Genomic DNA, 19,171 nt, shown 5'->3' with positions numbered 1-19,171 from the left:
CCTCCAGCCTTTTGGTTAGCACAGGACATGATAAATCTCTGTCCTCGTTTTTTAACTTACTCAATTTCGGTGAACCAAGTAAGAGCAAGCATACTAATGATTAATATTTTCTCCATCTATTTTTAAAGCTCTGATCAATTTTTTTTCTCTCTTCTAGGGCATCTAAATTAAAAAAGGGTAAATAGGGTCAGTTTAACTGAGACCTTCACACCTTGCTGGGAGCTAGTAATACTCAAGACCACCTAGGAAGCAAAATTAATTGTAGACGAAGGATTAACAGCTAGAAAAACCAGCAATCATACAGGTTATAATAACGATTCAATTACTGACTGTTCTTCCTTCAGGTGTGACTTAGATGTCTGATCTCTAGTCTGAAACATACATTTACTTGGCAAGGCTGGCACGTCTTTATGTCCACACGTTCCTCAGAGTTAAATGACAGAACATCTTTGCAACAAGGTGGGACAATTAGCCCAGCCATTAATTTGGACTGTTTTAAAGTAAGGCCACACTTTCAAATCAATAAGCATTTATGGGTGACAGTGCTATGTACTCAGCACTCCAGAAGACAAAAAACAAAGAGGACTCCTCCAGACAGATAAAATCAGTTGCTGTCAAGTCAATTTCAGCTCATGGTGACCCCGTGTGTGTCAGAGTAGAACTGTGCTCCACAGGGTTTTCAATGGCTGATTTTTCAGAAGTAGATTACCAGGCCTTTGTTCCTAAGCACCTCTGGGTGGACTCAAACTTCCAATCTTTCAGTTAGCAGTGGAACTATTTGTACCACCCAGGGACTCCTCTAGAGAGATAGATAGGTAAGTAGGGAGATAGACAGGTAGATATAGTGGGTTGAATGAGGGCCTCCAAAAAATATATGTCCACATCCTAACCACTGGAACCTTACTTGGAAAAAGGGTCTTTGTAGATGTAATTAAATTAAGGATCTCAAGCTAAGATCATCCTGGATTACGTAGGTAAGCCTTAAATCCAATAAAAAGTGTCTTTATAAAAGACAGACGAGAAGAAGATACAGACGAAGTGGAGAAGGCCATGTGAAAACAGGCAGAGACTGGAGTTATGCACTAATGAGCCAGGCCTCCAAAACGTGGGAGAGGCAAGGAAGGATTCTCCCCTGGAGACTTTCGAGGCAGCATGGCTCTCCTGGCACCTTCATTCTGGAGTTCTGCCCCACAGAATCATGAGAGAACAATTTCTGTTGTCTGAAAAAAACAAGTTTATGGTATCTTGTTATAGTAGACCTAGGAAACTGATAGATTAGATAGATGACTGATAGATAGAAAGATAGATAGACAGACAGATAGAACAATAAGAACCTGTATAAAGCAGATGTTGATCTGTGGGACAGTCAGAAATTCTGAAAGGTGAAACCTCACTGCTGTAAGCTGGGTGGTCAGAGACAACTACACTTTTCCTTGCAAAGTATGAGACTGCTGTTGTTGTGTGCTGTCGAGCTGATTTTAACTCACAGTGACCTTACAGGACAGAGAAGAACTGCCCCCCAGAGGGTTTCCCAGGCTGTAATCTTTCCAGGAAAAGATCGTCAGGTCTTTTCCACCATGAAGCAGCTGGTGGGTTCAAACCACCAACCTTTCAGTTAGCAGCCAAGTGCTAAAACGCTGCACCACCAGGGCTCCTTAGTATGAGACTAAAATTAAAAAAAAAAAAAAAACCAAACCCATTGCCACTGAGTCAGTTCTGACTCACAGGGATCACACAGAGTAGAAATGCCCCATAGAGTTTCCAAGGATCAGGTGGTGGATTCAAACTGCTGACCTTCGGTTAGTAGCCAAGCTCTTAACTACTGCACCAACCACCAGGGCTCCTTAGTATGAGACTTAAAAAAAAAAAACAAACAAACCAAACCCGTTGCCATCAAGTCGATTCCAACTCACAGTGACCCTACAAGACACAGTAGAACTGCCCCACAGGGTCTGCAAGGAGTGGCTGGTAGATTCTAACTGCAGACCTTCTGGTTAGCAGCCAAGCTCTTCAACCACTGCGAGACTAGTTAAAGTCAAATACATATACAGTTTATAGACTAACAGTAAAGAAGGTAGAGGAGCATTTTAATTAAATGATTAAAATTTACAAAGTGCTGTAAATAAGATCTTAGGTAAGAAACATGCTAATTGTTCTTTTTCTTGACATATTACACATGCTTTTGAGGGAAAACTGCTTTTCATCAGCAACTAAACTGCAGGCAACTGTTGCATCTCACTTAGATCCCGCTATTCCGTTCCCACCAAGCTGTTCTTTCTCTGCTCATCTCTGAAGCAGCTCACACAGATTAAGTTCACTGACTCAGCCACAGTGAAAACACAAAACAAAAGACACCTAAGAAGAATAAAAAGCTTTCCAAGTTACGTGCTTAGCTTCTTTGCCTTTACTTGCAGTCCATCTGATTCTTTCCTGAGCACCGTCCCCCCACCTAGGGACTTTCAGGTGACCTGCCAGACACCCTGACCTCCAGCTAGATCACCTACAGGTACAGTCACAACGCATATTTTCCCTCTTCATGTTCTCCTAAAGTACTTCGTATTTGGAAAACAAACAGTGGTCAATGTCATAGGTACACAACGATGCCTCTGAGCCGTACACTGGCAAATCATTCCATAGCCTGAGGACAAACACAAAGGAATACTAAAAAGGGGCTCATTTAGTTAAAAAAAGAAAAAAAAAATCTCATCAACATAAAAAACAAAGCTAGAAAGAAGCTCCGTTATTTATCTTTTTTCCTCCCCCACTGCCCTAGCCTTGCCCCAGGATTAAAAACCACCTGGTTATTTGCACCACTGAATTGAATGAAATTAGTTTTAAAAAGCTACTTGGGATAATTTCAAGTATGATTTATGACAACTGTTGACCTCTAAAAAACTGTGCAGAACACTGACAAATATCTTTATCATTCTTAATCTACCTGATAAATTCCATGCTTACAGATAAGAGTTTCCAATTTGACATCTCAATGGGCAAATGAGACCTAAAACAATAAGCATGCTTTTTTATAGTCCTTCCTCTTCCAGGCAAATAGTGTTATCACCAAGTGTTTTCTTGTCTTTTTAAAAAAAATAGCAGGGTTCTCAACAACGGCAATATTGACATTTTGAGTGGGCCAGATAATTCTTCGTTGTGGGGACTGTTAAGCAGGATCCCCAGCATTCACCCACCAGATGCCAGCAGCACCTTCCCGTTGTTGTCAGGTGCCATCAGGTCGGTTCCGACTCATACAGACCCCATGTACAACATAACGAAACACTGCCTGGTCCTGCGCCATCCTCACAATCATCGTTCTGCTGGAGCCTACTGTTGCGGCCACTGTGTCAATTCATCTCATTGCATGATGTCCTTCTCCAGGGACCGGTCCCTCCTGGTAACATATTCAAAGAACGTGAGACGAAGTCCTGCCATCCTTGCTTCTAAGAAGCATTCTGGCTGTACTTCTTCCAAGACAGACTTGATCGTTCTTTTGGCAGTCCATGGTATATTCAATATTCTTTGCCAACACCATAATTCAAAGGCTTCAATTCTTCTTCGGTCTTCCTTATTCAGTACCTTCTTGTATGTCCAGAAATGACTCCAAACATTGTCAAATGTCTCCTGGGGGACAAGATCCCCCAGTGGGGAGCCACTTCTTTACTGTCTTTGCCATACTCTTATTTTTACCCAAGGCAAAAAAACAAAACAAAAGCCACTGCCGTGGAGTCAAAGGAAAAAAAGCCTCCTCTTATGTTCTAGCCTAGACTCAACCTGCTACCAGTCACCATCTCAGAGGCCCAGGAAGCAGAAGTCAGGCTGACCTTGGAACACTGGTTTCTGCTGTGTCCCCCACTTGGTCCCCAGGGCAGCTCTCTCCCTCCTGCCTGGGGCATTGGAACACAACAATGGTAGAATTAATCATTTCCACTCACTCTTAGCTTTGACTCCCACACCCAGGGACATATCTACATAACCAGAATTATACTCTTTCCCATAGCCTTCCCCCTACACACAATTTGAATCCTTTTAGAACCACTTCCTAAAATCATAGGACAAATATTCATTTTATCCCAAGTGGTCTACAGTGTTATTCCAAAGAAGACATGGCACCTGGAAGGAAGAGGACAAAATGTTAACAGATTATGGCTGGGAGGTGGGTTGTTGGTGATTGTTTACTGCAATGCTTATTTGTATCTTCCATTTTTTCTATAATGTGAATATTTTGGCAATTATCTAATTTTTTTAAAAATGAAAAACAATTACATGTGCCCATAAAAAGATGACAAAATCCGGTTTGTGAAAGAGTGATGTGGAATGATATTTCCTTGTTGGAAGTGTTTAGAATGCTGTGTACACCTAGGAGCCTTGGAAGAATGGGTTTGTGAATCAGATGAGCCCTACTCAAACTCTGTTTGGCAACAGAAAAAAAAAAAAGCAATGAGAATGCAATAATACTGTCTTTTATACCTTCATAATACACATTAGCTATCAAACTATATTATTTCATTCATCAGTCATTCTACAATTTTCTTTTAATGTCTACTATTAACCACTAGGCCACCAGGGTTTCTGTTAAGTACTGAGAGATGATATGTGGGAAACATAGATAAATAAGAAATGGTTCTTTCCCTCAAGGAGTTTAAATAAATGGTGAGGAAAGTATAAACATCCCTCTAACAGAGGAAATGGAGTTCGTAGGTGGTAGAAACAGTTTATGTGATTGACTGCTAATAGAAAGGTTGGAGGTTTGAGTCCTTCTCAGAAGAAAGGCCTGGTGATCAACTTCCAAAAAAATCAGCCATTGAAAACCCTATGGAGCACACTTCTACTCTGGCACATGTGGGGTCAACATGAGTCAGAGTCGATGTCAAGGCAACTGGTAATACAGGAAGTAAAATTAAAATACAGTGTGGGAAGAGGACTTAAGGGATCCAAGAACCAAAGCACAAAGGTGAAATTGTATCCCACCTGGTGTGTTCAGGGAATACCATGTTATCTAGATGGCTGGAGGGCCAATACTGAGAGGCAGAACTGGTACCTTGAATAAGCACGACTCACAGGGTATAAACATAAAAGCAGATCTACTTTTGTCTTCCACTGTCTGGTGGGGTAGTTCTTCTCCTGCCCCTGGATGAAAACTCAGGCAGGCCTATGACCTCAGGTAATTCGCAGATGACACGACACCTTACAGCCCCTTCTGAGAACAAAACACAGTCTTGATTCAGAAACCAGAATGGCCAATCCCACATGCTAATCCACAGTTTAAACTTCCTTGGAAGGTGAGCCCTCGCTCCTACCAGGTAAAGGCTACTAGTGTCCTGCTGTGTGGAAACAAGGTGTCATGGGTTCCTTCTTCTGCCTGGGGCGCCTTTTCCCCAGCACATTAGCTTTCCTTTCAAACCCCACTAGAAAAGAAGAGGTGAGAGGGAGGAGAGGTGAGGGGATGAGAAAGGTCTTACTCTACTGTCCTGTGGTACAGTGGTTTTGTGCCTCTAGGCCAGCAGATATTTCTCTCAGGGGAATTGCTCATGGGGTCTCAGTGATCTCTCCCCTGCAATTCCTTTAACTTGGGTGAACTCACTCTAGCCCAGGGTCACTTCCTTCTTCACTACCCTGGCAATCCAGCTTTCATCTTCCTTTGTGCTGAGGTGCCATCACTTCTCTAGGCATTCTCGTTGGACAGCATTTAGAACAACAGCTAGGCCAGCCCTCTTGTGGGAAACTGGTCTGCACCTGGGTTGAGGGAATACAGTTACCTCTTTACATGATCAGATCAAGAGGCCACGTTCAGGCCCAGCAGCAACTCTCTTTCCCTCAGTCACTAAAGCAGCTGCCAGCCCATTTCTCTCTCTAGATTTCCTGGGCAGAAGTCAAAACACCAGGCGAGTATGATACTCCTCAACTGAGGAAAATATAGTATCAAATTTCCCAGATGGTGTTCCTTAAGACCAGCTCTCTAGACTCGGGGTAAGAGGCCAGTATTCTTCCCCGTCCCCTCTACCCCTGTGAGGGGAAAATTACAACACAGCTCTCTCCAAAGAAATCTCCAAAGTTCTTCTCTCTCCCCAGTCTTCAGTAATCTCTCACTTTTATACTCTCAATTCTTCATACTGTAACCTTGATGCCCAAACAAAATCTTCTGGTTAATATATTGTTTAACAAAGAATGTCAAGTTATATTCCAGAGATATTAAAACTGGAGAGGTAGATAGGGGCAGAATTCATCACTGGTCTCAGAAGCCTGTGTGGAATGGAGTGTCAACAAGGACCAGCCGTTGAGGGTGTTGCACAAGGAAACAGCATAATCAAAGCTATATTTCAGGAGACCACCCTGGCAGTGGCACTTAGGAGGGACACGAAATGGAAATAGGGAGTTGTTAGGAGTTGACTGTAATAATCCAAGCAAGAGACTATGAGGGCCTGAACTAAAGCAGAAGCCATGAGAATAGAAGAGGTTCACTCGATATTCCAGAGCTCCCTAGGCTCAGGTTATGGAGCCCTGGTGGCGCAGTGGTTAAGAGCTGTGGCTGCTAATCTAAAGGTCAGTAGTTCGACTCTTATTCAACATTGTGCTGGAGGTCCTAGCTGGAGCAAGTAGGCTAGGAAAAGAAATAAAGGACATCCAAATTGGTAAGGAAGAAGTAAAAGTATCTCTATTTGCAGATGATATGATCTTATACACAGAAAACCCCAAAGAATCCACAACAAAACTACTGGAACTAATAGAAGACTTCAGCAAAGTATCAGGATACAAAATAAACATACAAAAATTCGTTGGATTCCTCTACACCAACAAAGAGAACTTCCAAAAGGCGATCACCAAATCAATACCATTTATAATAGCCCCCAAGAAGATAAAAAACTTAGAAATAAATCTAACCAGGGACGTAAAAGACCTATACAAAGAAAACTACAAGATACTACTGCAAGAAACCCAAAGAGACCTACATAAGCGGAAAAGCATACCTTGCTCGTGGATAGGAAGACTCAACTCTGTGAAAATGTCAATTCTACCTAAAGTGATCTAGAGATACAATGCATTCCCGATCCAAATTCCAATGGCATTTTTTAACGAGATCGAGAAACAAATCACCAACTTCATATGGAAAGGGAAGAGGCCCTGAATAAGTAAAGTATTACTGAAGAACAAAGTGGGAGGCCTCACACTACCTGATTTTAGAACCTATTATACTGCCACAGTAGTTAAAATAGCCTGGTATGGGTACAACAACAGATACATAGACCAATGGAACAGAATTGAGAATCCAGACATAAATTCATCCACCTATAAGCGGCTGATATTTGACAAAGGCCCAAAGTCCGTTAAGTGGGGAAAAGACAGTCTCTTTAATAAATGGTGCTGGCACAACTGGATATCCATCTGCAAAAAAAAGGAAACAAGACCCGTACCTCCCACCATGCACAAAAACTAACTCTTAATGGATCAAAGACCTAAATATAAAATCTAAAACGATAAAGATCATGGAAGAAAAAATAGGGACAATGCTAGGAGCCCTAATACATGGCATAAACAGAATACGAACCATAAGTAACAATGCACAAACACCAGAAGAGAGACTAGATAACTGGGAGGTCCTAAAAACCAAACACTTATGCTCATCTAAAGACTTCACCAACAGAGTAAAAAGATAACCTACAGACTGGGAAAAAATTTTTAGCTACCACAAATCCGATCAGCGTCTAATTTCTATAATCTACAAGATACTCCAAAACCTAAACAACAAAAAGACAAATAACCCAATTAAAAAATGGGCAAAGGATATGAACAGTCACTTCAACAAAGAAGACATCCAGGTGGCTAACAGATACATGAGGAAATGCTCACGATCATTAGCCATTAGAGAATTGCAAATCAAAACTACAATGGCATACCATCTCACCCCAAACAAGGCTAGCATTAATCCAAAAAACACAGAATAAATGTTGGAGAGGTTGTGGAGTGACTGGAACAGTTATACACTGTTGGTGGGAATGTAAAATGGTACAACCACTTTGGAAATCAGTTCGGCACTTTCTTAAAAAGCTAGAAATAGACATACCATATGATTCAGCAATCCCACTCCTTGGAATATATCCTAGAGAAATAAGAGCCATCACACGAGTACATATATGCACACCCATGTTCACTGCAGCACTGTTCACAATAGCAAAAAGATGGAAACAACCTAGTTGCCTATCAAGGGATGAATGGATAAACAAATTATGGTATATTCACACAACAGAATACTATGCAACAATAAAGAACAATGATGAATCCGCGAAACATAACTTGGAGGAATCTGGAAGGCATTATGCTGAGTGAAATCAGTCAGTGGCAAAAGGACAAATATTATATGAGACCACTATTATAAGAACTCAAGGAAAGGTTTAAACACAGAAGGAAACATTCTTTGATGATTACAAGGGTGGGGAGGGAGGGAGAGGGATATTCACTAACTAGATGCTAGATAACAATTATTTTAGAGGAAGGGAAGGTCAACACACAATACTGGGGAAGTCAGCACAACTGGACTAAACCAAAAGCTAAGAAGTTTCCTGAATACAACCAAACACTTCGAACGATAGAGTAGCAGAGGTGGGGTATAGGGACAATGGTTTCAGGGGACATCTAGGATAACTGCCATGACAAAATTTATTAAGAAAATGTTCTGCATCTCATTTTGGTAAGTGGCGTCTGTGGTCTTAAAAGCTAGCAAGCAGCCATCTAAGATGCATCAATTGGTCCCAACCCACCTGGAGCAAAGGAGAATGAAGAACACCAAAGACACAAGGAAAATATTAGCCCAAGAGACAGAAAGGGCCACATAAACCAGAGACTCCATCAGCCTGAGACCAGAAGAACTAGAGGGTGCCCGGCTACCACTAATGATCACCCTGACAGGGAATACAGCAGAGAGTCCCTGACAGAGCAGGAGAAAAGTGGGGTGCAGAACTCAAATTCTAGTAAGAAGACCAGACTTAATGGTCTGACTGAGACTGGAGGGACCCCAGAAGACATGGCCCCCAGAATCTCTGTTAGCCCAGAACTGAAACCGTTCCCAAAGCCAATTATTCAGACATAGATTAGACTGGACTATAAGACATAAAATGATACTTGTGAAGACAGTGTTTCTTAGTTCAAGGAGATACATGAGACTAAATGCACAGCTCCTGTCCGGAGGCGAGATGAGAAGGCAAAAAGGGACAGGAACTGGTTGAATGGATACGGGAAATCCAGAGTGGAAAGGATGAGTGTGCTGTCACATTATAGGGAGAGCAACTAGGGTCACATAACAATGTGTGTATAAATTTTTGTATGAGAAACTACCTTGAACTACCTTGATTCCTGTAGGGTTTGGTTTACCACTTTCTGAAAAACAACGCAGACAGAAAGGACAGAGTGAAGAGAAACAAATGACCAGGAATCAGAACCCAAAATCGGTGGGACCGTCCCCATCGCAGTGCTGGCACCCAGCTGATATCCGATACAAGTAAGCTGTTTCTCCCTTTGCCTTCTCTTACTGCCCTTGCTAAAACCAAAACTGAATGAAGAATTGGGCTAGGTTTCCTTGATCGCACAGAGAACGAGGCTTAAGTCCCAGACCTACACAAGCAGAGGTCAAGGATGGAGGTAGAAGTAGAAATCTTATTTCACAAAAGTATGAAACCGTGTGTTATGGATTACATTGTGTCCCCCGAAAAGTTATGCTGAAGTCCTAACCCCTGTACCTGTAAATATGACCCTGTTTACAAATAGGGGTTTTCATTTTTTATGTTAATGAGGCCTACTGAAGTAGGGTGGGTCCAAACTAATCACTTTAGAGTGGGGTCTTATAAAAAGAGCAGAACAGACAGAGATACACACACGAGGGGAAGACCATGTCATGGTGGAGACAGACACCTATAAGCCCAGGAACACTGATAACTGCCAGCAGCTAGCTGACACTGGTGGTGCAATGGTAAAAAGCTTGGCTGCTAACCAAAAGGCTGGCAGCTCAAATCCACCAGCTACTCTTTGGAAACCCTATGGGACAGTTCTATTCTGTCCTATAGGGTCGCTGTGAGTTGGAATCGACGCGACAGCAATGGGTTTAGTAGACTCTTAAAGAGACAAAGAAGCACCTTCCCCTTTGGCTGATGCTTTGAATTCAGACTTCTAGTCTCCTGACCTGTGAGAAAATAAATTTCTGTTCTTTAGAGTCACGCACTTATGCTATATGTATATTTCTTGGTAACTGCAGCACTAGGAGACTAAGACACGATGTGTACGACTTTCTTTTTCACGTGGGATTATAACAGCCTTTGTTCCCTCCCTCAACCTATGACATGGGCTAACTAAACAAGTTAGTCTCCATGGAGTCGACTCTGACTCATGGCGACCCCATGTGTGCAGAGTAGGACTGCTCCACAGGGTTTCCATGGCTGTGACCTTTTGGAAGCAGATAACTAGGCGTTTCTTCTAAGGTGCCTCTGGGGGGTTCAAACCGCCAACCTTTCAGCTAGCAGCCAAGCACTTAACTGTTTGTACCACTAGGGACTCCTATAACTTGAGCTAGGTACACAGAAACCCCCTGATCTCCATTTTTCATTATGAGAATTAAAAACTGGATGCTCAGATGCTGAATGTTACTGTCTCTTTTCTCTTTTTTACCCTACCCCGTCTCTCCCTCTTAAGGAGATACAATATGAAACAGAAACACATGTATATTGAGACAAATTTTATGTCCTTTAAAGGACTAAATTATTATATGCTTTTTCTCTGTGGGAAGGTTCATGTGAAATCTCATTTTTCTCTATGTTGTGGTCCTTGATGCATTCCCACAATGCCCAGAGGGCAGTGGCCCTCAATGGGGAAAGTCTCCCCATTCCTGCTCTGAGGCATGAAATCTGAGGCTGGAGGTGTGTCCATGGGTGCTGACACATCCCAGAGAGGTGCAATACAAGCTCCAGTGAGTTTTCTACTTTCCCTGATGGCACAGTGGTTAAGAGCTATGGCTGCTAACCAAAAGGTCAACAGTTCGAATCCACCAGCCGCTCCTTGGAAACCCTATGGGGCAGTTCTACCCTGTCATAGAGGTTCGCCATGAGTCGCAATCAACTTGACGGCAATGGGTTTGGTTTTTGCTACTAGACAGCTTGTAACCTGTTCCTGGGGGAAAGAGAGGAGACTCTCTCCATGAAAGGAAACAGCAGTGGTACAGCAGATTTTTCTCTAATTCTCCTAATACACAAAATCTTCAAGAACTATACTTTCCAACAGAAGAGCCCAACAATGACCTCCATACACATATGCACACAATTGCCATATACTTCATCCTGCTCAGGAGTAACTGAGCAAACTATGAGACCAAGCCAATGTCTGTGAGGAAGACGATCAAAAAGTCCTGTGCAAAATAAATTAGGTAAATGTCTTAGTCATCTAGTGCTGCTATAACAGAAATACCACAAGTGGATGGCTTTAACAAAGGGAAGTCTATTCTTTCACAGCCTAGTAGGGTAGAAGTCCGAATTCAGGGTGTCAACTCCAGGGGAAGGCTTTTTCTCTCTGCCAGCTATGAAAGAAGGTCCTTGTCATCAATCTTCCCCTGGTCGAGGAGCTTCTCCAGCACAGGAACCCCAGGTCCAAGGGACGCACTCTGCTCCCAGTGCTTCTTTCTCGGTGGTATGAGATCCCCAATTCTCTGCTGCTTCCTTATCCTTTTATCTCTATAAGATAAAAGGTGGTACAGGCCACACCCCAGGGAAACTCCCTTTATATCAATCAAGGATGTGACCTTGGTAATGGTGTTACAATCCCACCCTAATCCTCTTTAACATAAAATTACAATCACAAAATGGAAGACAACGACACAATACTGGGAATCATGGCCTAACCAAGTTGACACATATTTTTTGGGGACACAATTCAATCCATGGCAGTAAACAATCTTTTCCAGGTGGTGAAATCAGGCTTCACAGTAATCTAAACATAAGGAGAATTTTTGTTTAAAATGATGGGGCTGGGTTTTTTAAATATGTTCCTCTCCCCGTTATGGATTAAATTGTGTCCCCCCAAAACATGTATCAACTCAGCTAGGCCATGATTCCTAGTACTGTGTGTGGTTGTCCACCATTTTGTGATATGATGTGATTATCTTATGTGTTGTAAATCCTAACCTCTATGACATTAATGAGGCAGAATTAGACTAAGACATCCCCTTACACATACACACACGCACATACACACACACACACATCCCACTTTGATTCCTAAAACAATTTCAAAGATAACTGATCAGAATTGACCCTTTGAATCTACCATCAAAACCATGAATTACCTAGTGTTTAGGAACTATGTCCGAAGGACTAGCTTTGCACATTAGATTTTACAATGAAGTAGACAGAGGTAAGCAAGGGATCAACACACACACACACACACACACACACACAAACACAATGAGTAGCACTAGTTGTTGTGGATTTGCAAAGAACAAAAATACCCTGAAAAAGCTTAACTCGAACTTCAAACGTAACGAAGAGTTAGTGAGACCTAGAAGTTCTCTTTCAGGGCTATAAGAAACCTATCATTTCCCCCCAGAGCAAAGCACCTGATGTTTTATGTCAATTTTTAAATTAGTCTCCATGTCCCCCATACAAGTAATCAATGCAACAGGTCCTTACTGGAAATCGATCAATTGGGTATTTGCTAATGTTTTCAGACTGGTCACAAAACTGAGTCCACATACTGAAGTCACTCCTGAGGTTCACCCTTCAGCCAAAGATTAGACAAGCCCATAAAACAAAACAAGACTAAATGGGCACACCAGCCCAGGGGCAAGGACAAGAAGGCAGGAGGGGACAGGAAAGCTGGCAATGGGGAACCCAAAGTCAAGGTGAGGTGAGTGTTGACATGTTGTGGGGCTGGCAACAAATGTCACAAAACAATATGTATATTAATTGTTTAATGAGAAACTAATTTGCTCTGTAAACCTTCATCTAAAGCACACACACAAAAAAACTGGTCCATAGTCACAGTACGTGTTTTCAACTAGATCCTGGGTATGATCCTGTCTAGTGTTAATCTACAAAGCAGGAGGCCCTCACGTCATAAAGGAAGATCGCCTGGTGTGGTGTTTGGGAAGAGTGACCACGAGTCAGAAATTGTCCCTCACACATAAAAAATTGTGCATTTATTTTCACTTTTGTCCAAATAAAAATAAAAATAACGGAAATCCCTCAGTCACTGGGAGCTCGGGGAGATGAGCTTCGCCAGCCCAGCATATACGTGGGGCGGCTTAGTCATTATCAGCTGAACTCTGAGTGTCCTGGTGTGAATGTAAAACCTCTCCCAACCATCTTGTTTTCTTTTCATTTAACGATTTCACTAGAAACGAGCTAAAGAGGTGCATTTAAACGGCATGTATGCCATTTGGTAACATTCCAAATGATCTCATTTTTTAAAAATTAACTTATTTTTTATTTAATGTCCAGAATATACTTTTCTTGTCTCACATTGAAAAGGGGGCTGGGGGGGCAGAGGTCAATTAAAGTATCTGATCTAACCTTAAGCTATTAACATAATTATCCTTTGCCATCGAATAAATCTAAACCCTGTCCACTCTCATCTGTTGTAACTAATAGGCCTTTATATATTCTTCCATGAACCTGTACATTGGGTGTGTGTGTGTGTATAGTTTTAAAACAGAATTGCTGACAGAGTCAACAGAATTCCCGTTGACATAAAAAATTACCAAACAGCAAGGGCCATTATCTCTTGTCAGGTGATGGGCTGGCCAGTGCTTTATGCACACAGATTTAGGAGGAAAACAGAGGGACTCCTTAATACCCAAAGAGGGGGGGGAACACAATGAAGAGTCTTATTTCCATAACTGAGAGTTTTATCAAACTTTTAAGTACTTTCCACTGCCAGGTAATAAAAGGGCTTTACTATATGCAGACAAGTTTAACATGCTTTTCTTAGGTGGTGCTAATATCACTGACCACTGTATCATGTCACAACCTTATCTCTGCTGAGAAGCCCTGATTACTTCACTCCCGTTGGCCAATGTATCCATCAGGCAGAGAAGGGCTGGGAAGCATGGTGGAGAGAGCACAACGTCACAGAGCAATTAAGGTGAGAGCCCAGGCACTAACAGGGATGAGGTACGCACAGCAACAGAGGGGTGACAAGAGACTGTAGGCTCCATGCTGCTGAAGGTATTGTCTTGTTCCCCTTGGTAACCCCTAGTACCTGGGATTACAAAGGACCTGGAACAGGGTAGGAGCTCAATCGGGGGCAGTGGTGGCTCAGTGGTAGAATTCTCACCTTCCACATGGGAGACCTAAGTTAGATTCCTGGCCAGTGCACCACATGTGCAGTACCACTCATCTGTCAGTGGAGGTCTGCCATGTTGTTATGATGCTGAACAGGTTTCAGAGGCGCTTCCAGAATAAAACAGACTAGGAAGAAAGGCCTGGTCATCTACTTCCAAAAATCAGCCAACGAAAACCCTATGGATCATAACACATGGATCCCATTGTGCATGGGGTTCCCATGAGTCAGGGGCTGACAAAAGCAGCTAGCAATAACAACAAAAACAGTTCAAGAAGTATTTGTTGAATGAATGAATGAGTGAAATAAAACAAAAAGCAGGAAGAACTGGGAAGATAGTACAAGAAGTAGAGGAAAGCTAAGTATAGGGTTCCCTGAGGTCTCAAGAAATCTTTACATACTTTTGCCAAAAGCCAAAGCTCTAACAGCTAATAACAATTGACAGGGCACCATCCCTGGTACCACATCTTTAAGACTCCTTGGACTCTAGGGTGGGGCCTTCTGATGCTGGATAATGAGCTCTCCAACACAGAGTGCATGGATATCCTCACAGTGAATTCTGGCTATGTTTCAACCTTCTTTTCCAAATGTTTTTTAAATCTAAATACTTAAAAGTAGCTTAAGTGACTCACTTAAATTTTGCTTCCTCTCTCTCTTCCTGTATCCTCTCTGATGCAGGTGCTAAAGTGCAATGAGACAATCAACAGGCCGGCAATGGGGAAGGAGAGGTGGCAGCCCCTAACCTGGATGACTAGGCCCTAAGTAACTGAAAACTGTTACACACAGGATTGGTAAGCTAGCTCTGGGTGTCTCCAAGACAGCTGAGAAAGAGGGAGGAAGAGCTTTCTAATGTGAACAGATTTAGCAGAAAATATTTTAAACAGCAGCAGGATGAGAGAAACAGGGTGTAAAAGAAAGTGGGGTAAGCACAGTAATTGGAAGGAGAAAAGCATTTGTCCTGATCAAATTATCCTCATAGGACCCAGCTATCTTCCTTATTCCCCACAGCTCTTTACAAAAAGTACCCCTTATGTATTTCCTGCTCCTGGGTGGTGCAAATGAATTGAGCTAGACTACTAACTTAAAGATTGGTAGTTCAAACCCACCCAGTAGTTCTGTGGAAGAAAAGCCTGGCAATCTGCTTCATGAAGATTGTTGCTGTTGTTGTTGTTAGGTGCCTTTGAGTCAGTTCCAGCTCATAGCGACTCTATATACAACAGAACAAAACACTACCCAGTCCTGCGCCATCCTCACAATCATCGCTATGTTTGAGCCCATTGTTGCAGCCACTGTATCAGTCCATCTTTGTCTTCCTCCTTTTCACTGACCCTATACATTATCAAGCATGATGTCCTTCTCCAGGGACTGGTCCCTCCTGACAACATGTGCAAAGTATGTGAGACTTAGTCTTGCCATCTTTGCTTCTAAGAAGCATTCTGGCTGTACTTCTTCCAAGGCAGATTTGTTCATTCTTCTGGCAGTCCATGGTATATTCAATACTCTTTGCCAATACCGTAATTCAAAGGTGTCAATTTTTTGGTGTTCCTTATTCTTTGCCTAGTTTTCGTATACATATGAGGTGACTGAAAATACCATGGCTTGGGTCTGGTGTACTTTAGTCCTCAAAGTGACATCTTTGCCCAATGTAACATGTCATTTCATTTCCTGACTGCTGCTTCCATAGGCATTGATTGTGGATCCAAGGAAAATGAAATCCTTGACAACTTCAATAATTTCTGTTTATCATGATGTTGCTTATTGGTCCAGATGTGAGGATTTTTATTTTCTTTATGTTGAGGTGTAATTCATACTGAAGTGTTTAGTCTTTCATCTTCATCAGTAAGTGCTTTAAGTCCTCTTCACTTTCAGCAAGCAAGGCTGTGTCATCTGCATATCGAAAGTTGTTAATGAGTCTTCCTCCAATCCTGATGCCCCATCCTTTCCATACAGTCCAGCTTCTTGGATTATTTGCTTAGCATACAGACTGAACAAGTATGGTGAAAGAATACAACCCTGACGCACACCTTTCCTGACTTTAAACCATGCAGTATCCCCCTGTTCTGTTCAAATGACTGCCTCTTGGTCTATGTAGAGGTTCCTCATGAGAACAATTAAGTGTTCTGGAATTCCTATTCTTCGCAATGTTATCGATAATTTGTTATGATCCACACAGTCCAATGCGCTTGCATAGTCAATAAGATACAGGTCAACATCTTTCTGGTATTCTCTGCATTCAGCCAAGATCCATCTGACATCAGCAATGATATCCTTAAAGATTACAGCCAAGAAAACCTTATGGAGCAATTCTATTCTATAACACATGGGGTTGCCATGAGTCAGAATCAACTCAACACCAACGGGCTTGGTTTACATATTTCCCAATCATTGGTTAAATAAGCAACGATGACCAAGTGAAGGCCTTTACTGATATTTAAATGTACAGAGCGAGGCAGGGTGAAAATAAGTTCCACAAATCACTGCGATTTCACCTGGGGTCGTCATTAATCCTTCCACTCTGCTGAGGGCCTCTTTTCTTTTAATTAGGTGAGCTGTTAAGTGTACTTTTTGGCAACATGCATGTGGACCACAGGAAGTCACCAGTAAGGTTGCCCCCATGAATGCCCCCCTTCATCCCAAAATAGCGGGAAGAATTTCTGGTTTTAACAGCGGGGGAAGTGTGTGGTATATGCTGAGGGAAGGGTGGGCTCATGGGGATAAGGATGATAGTGATAAGTAAGAAAACAAATTCACCATTTATTCTTTAAACAGTGACCCTTACCACCTGATCTGGACCTCAGATAAAATGTGATGGGTCATGCATTTTACTCTCTCACCTTCCCCACTTCTCCAGCTGTGGAGATAAGCTACACAAAGCATATGGCCAGCCACAGGAAACCAGGAAATGTGCTTGAATCCAGCAGCTATCCCGTATTTAGAAAAAAAAAGGAAGTAAATCAACTCACAGCACAAACTCAGGATGGCTTAAATTTGGAAAAATATATACATGGATAGGGTAAACAGAAGAACTATTAGGAGAGAAGACAAATATCCCTTTATGGGTCCTCACACTTTGACAAGGAGAAAACATCACTTTCCAATCATTTGTCTTCCCACAAGAACAACAGAAGCCAAGAGTAGGAGGGAAGTCATTCAATTCATGAACGTCTTCCATTCTTGGGCTTGCTATAGACACTCCCCTGCCTGGTCGCTCTCAGACTGCGTTTCCTAGAGCTTGTGTGTGTTGAGCAGCCCCTGCCGCTCCACCCAGTTGTGCCTGTGTCCAGGGGGCGCCACGGCCGCTCAGCCGCAGAGAGGCTTCCTAACACTGAGGAACAGATTCCCTTCTCCAGAGGTAGGACTGAGATACCAGCGTGCACCCAGATGGACGCAGCATCCATGAGGTTTAATTATACATGCTAACAGTCCCCTTCTCTGACATGACTCAGTTAAAGGTGAAACGTTAATATGGTGATGAGAAGAAAAAACCACTGCAGAATGAGAACAGTTAAGATCCCTTGTCAAGGAAAATAATAGTATCTCTCTTCCTCATAAGACTGTAACTGTTGTAACATATAGCCAAAAAGGCTGGCAAAAGGGAGGAGGAACCATAAAAAACTAGAACAGTATAAGAAATCCTAATGCAATGATAAAGTACACAGCCTCTACCTGGCAGGGAAATTTGTCCCCCAAGTGAAAAACAGAACACAATGTTTGACTGGTTACTCAAATATTTGCATCCACACTGCAATTGGATCCCTTGGGGAATAAAGCTTCTTCTTAGAGTTGTCACCATCAAATAGTATTTACTGGAGGTCTCTGTTTGTACTACAGTTTATACTGCAGATAACACTTTTCACCCTAAAACAGAAAACAACACAGGAAAATAGGGAGAAGGCATACTATCCCAACCTGCACACACATTTCCTAGGGTGGTGCAGAGGTTAAGAGCTCGGCTGCTAACCAAAAGGTCCGCAGTTCGAATCCACCAGCTGCTCCATGGAAACACCATGGGGCAGTTCTACTCTGTCCTATAGCGTCACTATGAATCCTACGAATCCACTGACAGCAACGGGTTTGGCTTTTTTTTTTTTTTTTTTTTGGTATTCTTAATTTTTCTGCTCATTATTATAAAGAAGAATCTGGAACCCTTCCCCTCCCACCCCAGCCCTACCCCCACCCTGCTGTACTCAAACCCCTCCCTCCCCCAGTCCTGAGACAGCCACACAGAAAAGGAATCTATAATGAAGGTGGGGCATAAATTCCTTTCAGAGTTCTTGCCTGGTTTCTGGGAACACAAGCCAATACAAATTTTCAAGGCTATATTAACATATGCAGCTATGAAACAGGGAGATGATAATAAAACAAGAGCCCTTTTGAGTGCTGGTCTTTCTGAGGCTCAGGCCTCAGGGCAGGAGGCGGAGGAAGCCCGGTCGAGAAAGCGGAAAGGGTGCCCACAAGGGGTGAGGGTTCTAAGCGGAAGAAGGCAGAGGTGCTAGCCCTGGGGGTGTGAGCTGGGATAGCTCCCACAGGAGGTGGGGGAGTAGCAACAGCCACTCAGGTATACGGGTTCAAGGATTTGTAAACCATGTGTAGAATTGAAAAATAATTCTTTTACTATCCAAAGAGCGAGTGTAACACCAGCTACTGTGGTTGTTGTTGGTTCCCATTCATAGTGACCCCATGTGACAGAGTAGAACTGCCTTAGGGTTTTCTAGGCTGTAATCTTTACGGAAGGAGCCCTGGTGGCGCCGTAGTTAAGCACTCAGCTGCTAACCGAAAGGTCGGTGGTTGAAAGGTCGGTGGTTCAAACCCACCAGCTGCTCTGTGGGAGAAAGATGAGGCAGTCTGCTTTCATAAAGATTTA

At 42.6% G+C, this 19,171-nt stretch overlaps 1 protein-coding gene across 2 annotated transcripts in view; it reads right to left on the bottom strand.

Moving 5' to 3' along the window:
• Positions 1-19,171, bottom strand: part of ZNF827 (zinc finger protein 827) — a 199,308-nt gene that overhangs the window by 88,889 nt on the left and 91,248 nt on the right. The gene's annotated exons all lie outside the window — the stretch shown is intronic.

Source organism: Trichechus manatus, unplaced genomic scaffold, assembly GCF_000243295.1.
Source record: "Trichechus manatus latirostris isolate Lorelei unplaced genomic scaffold, TriManLat1.0 scaffold00059, whole genome shotgun sequence".
Taxonomy (NCBI): domain Eukaryota; kingdom Metazoa; phylum Chordata; class Mammalia; order Sirenia; family Trichechidae; genus Trichechus; species Trichechus manatus.
Note: the sequence above shows the minus strand (reverse complement) of the source record. Positions and strands in the feature narration are given on the sequence as shown.